This window comes from Hippoglossus hippoglossus, chromosome 20, assembly GCF_009819705.1.
Source record: "Hippoglossus hippoglossus isolate fHipHip1 chromosome 20, fHipHip1.pri, whole genome shotgun sequence".
Classification (NCBI taxonomy): Eukaryota; Metazoa; Chordata; class Actinopteri; order Pleuronectiformes; family Pleuronectidae; genus Hippoglossus; species Hippoglossus hippoglossus.
Window position 1 is genome coordinate 19804391 of NC_047170.1, and position 2974 is coordinate 19807364.

Sequence of the window (2974 nt, forward strand, 5' to 3'; positions counted from 1 at the left end):
TGTGTTGAAGATGTTTCTGACACACGACAGACAAACGAATGAATGAAAGAAAACAACCATCTCAGGATGAAAACGCGGAGCCACGCACGAAGAAGAAGTCGAGAGAGTTGTCGCCGGTGTCGATGTGATGTAAATAAAAAACGTGCGATCTCTGCGTGTCACTTCCTGCCTCCGTCCGCTGCTCCGCCCCTCACCTGAGGTTTCTGCGTAGCTGTGAACGAGTCTGAGCGAAGAATCTCCCGCTGCGTCGTTCATGTGTGAGAACACTCCGGAGAAAAGTCCAGGTCCAGTTCCGTGGACGTCCTGTGGAGCTCATGTCTGAAAGTGGCTTCACTGCAGTGAGACTTTATCTGAATCAAAGGACGCGTGTGTTTAACATTTTCTTTCAGACACTAATCAACCTCTAAACTTCACTCGTCTTCTTTCAGCTTCAGGCTGAACAACGAGGACGAGACACTTTCATATCTGTTCCCCTTCAGAGCGTCCATTGTTCTTAATGATTTCACAGATTTTAATGATGCTTCCTTTGATTTCCTGCCTGTGTTGTTGTTTACTCCTCGTTCTGGGTTCTGGCCTCATGCTGCAATTGGTCCTTTAGGTTTTAATAAAGACCAAACTCAGCTCAGACCATTTAAATCTTCACAAACTTTTAGTTTTTTCATCTCATTTTACTTCAATCTGAGCTTTTATCACAGTGTCGCACTCAGTTTCTGTTGTTAGTGGCGGAGCAAGTAGGTTCCCTCCTAATTTAGCAGTCCGCTGCCTTGCTCGAGGGCAAACAGGAAGTTGAAGTCACTGACAACAGTTTGATGTGGGGCCAGGACGGGGGACAAAAACAGGGATTTTAGCGACACACACCCGGAGTGAGGAGACGATGTTTGGAAACATAGAGAGAAGCAGACGGGAGGACTTTCTGGGTCAAGGCGCCGACACAGACGAGCCACCAAGCAAACGGCGCCGGCCTCAGGACGGACGCAGACGCACAGGAAGTGGAGCTAAAATAATCTGCAGCTTCAACAGTGATGAACCAACGACAACGTGATCATTGATGTGTCGTACGTTAAACCGTGGTATAGATACACACTCTCGACCAATCCGGAGTCACTGTCAGCTGTCAATCACGACTAAGATGTTATCAAGACCTGATGACAAAGAAATTGATTCTTTATATTTTACATCTTAACATGAAGTTTTATTTTAAAAAAGAAAACACAAATATAACCAATTTTAATTGAGAAAACAAACAAATATTAAGTGTTAAATGAACATTAATGCAAATTTTCTCAACTTTGTTTATTCTGTGAATTAAAAGTTTTCATATCAACAAACATAAACACTGATCTGTTCATATAAACCCAGTTTTATGGTCAGACCGATGAATCAGTCGAGCCTCTCTCATGTGGCGTCGCAATAATCAGAGAAATCAGTTCACGAGGTTGTTGGAACAAAACTTCATCACGAGACGTCATCACTCATGAACAAGATTTTACAATCAGCTGTAAATAGAAGCTTTTGATGTGAACTTGTTAAATGTTAAACTTGCAAAACAACTTTTCTTACGTTTGTATGATTAACGTTAAGCTTTTAAATCATTTATCCGCTGCCGGACCTGATGCTTCTGATTGAATATTGTGTCAATGTGTTGTTGAAACGCTCTGAACACGTAAATACATGAGTTTCATCCAGATTCTGACTTCAGAGCACATGAAATGGAACCATCATAGAACGTGAACACACACACACACACACACACACACACACACACACACACACACACACACACACACACACACACAGCGGAGGCCCTAGTGGTCAAAAGAGGTTAAGTTGCCGACAACGAAACGCAACGTGCGACAAAGCTCAACGTGTCAGCGACAGAAACCATATGACGTAAAACAGCATGTGAACAGAATGTCCCTTTAGAGAGTGTGTGTGTGTGTGTGTGTGTGTGTGTGTGTGTGTGTGTGTGTGTGTGTGTGTGTGTCTGTGTGTGTGTGTGGCGTAGGTGCATGCATATTCCATCCTCCTTTATTTACGTACCATTTCAGCTATTCATCAGATACAGTGTGAGCCTCTCCGTTCCTCCTGTGTGTGTGTGTGTGTGTGTGTGTGTGTGTGTGTGTGTGTGTGTGTGTGTGTGTGTGTGTGACAGAATGACCATACGCTTGGTTTGCTCTTTTCTGCTCCGAGCTTTTCTCAAATCTCTGGCCAGCTACGAACACACACTCTCTCTCTCTCTCTCTCTCTCTCTCTCTCTGTCTCTCTCTCTCTCTGTCTCTCTCTCTCCCTCTCTCTCTCTCTCTCTCTCTCTCTCTCTCTCTGTCTCTCTCTCTCTCTCTCTCTCTCTCTCTCTCTCCCTCTCTCTCTCTCTGTCTCTCTCTCTCCCTCTCTCTCTCTCTCTCTCTCTCTCTCTCTCTCTCTCTCTCTCTCTCTCTCTCTCTCTCTCTCTCTCCTCTCTCTCTCTCTCTCCTCTCTCCTCTCTCTCCTCTCTCTCCTCTTTCTCTCCTCTCTCTTCTCTCTCTCCTCTCTCCTCTCTCTCTCTCTCTCTCCTCTCTCTTCTCTCTCTTCTCTCTCCTCTCTCTCCTCTTTCTCTTCTCTCTCTCTCCTCTCTCTCTCTCTCTGTCTCTCTCTCTCTCTCTCTCTCTCTCTCTCTCTCTCTCTCTCTCTCTCCCTCTCTCTCTCTCTCTCTCTCTCTCTGTCTCTCTCTCTCTCTCTCTCTCTCTCTCTCTCTCTCTCTTCTCCTCTCTCCCTCTCTCTCTCTCTCTCTCTGCTCGGCCATGTTATCGCATCTTGTCTGAAACAACGTTTGTCACACGAGGTTAAACCACTAAAAACACGAACGTTGCGTGAACTGCAGACGTGTAAATGCGCAGAGCGACGTGTTTGGTCTGTGCTGTCGTGTCAGAGGCTGGAGGCGTGGCCACGTCGTTCGTCTCAAACGAGATGTTTGGCTAAAAAAGAAGAACGCACCCGA

The 2974-nt window shown here is 45.6% G+C and overlaps 1 protein-coding gene across 1 annotated transcript in view; it reads left to right on the plus strand.

Annotated features, from left to right (window-relative positions):
* The first annotated feature begins 584 nt into the window (after nt 1-584).
* LOC117753560 (sodium channel protein type 5 subunit alpha-like) overlaps nt 585-2974 on the plus strand; it is an 8521-nt gene continuing 6131 nt past the window's right edge. Inside the window, exon 1 of the mRNA XM_034571724.1 lies at nt 585-589. The gene's annotated coding sequence lies outside the window, so the exon portion shown is untranslated. The remainder of the gene's footprint in view (nt 590-2974) is intronic.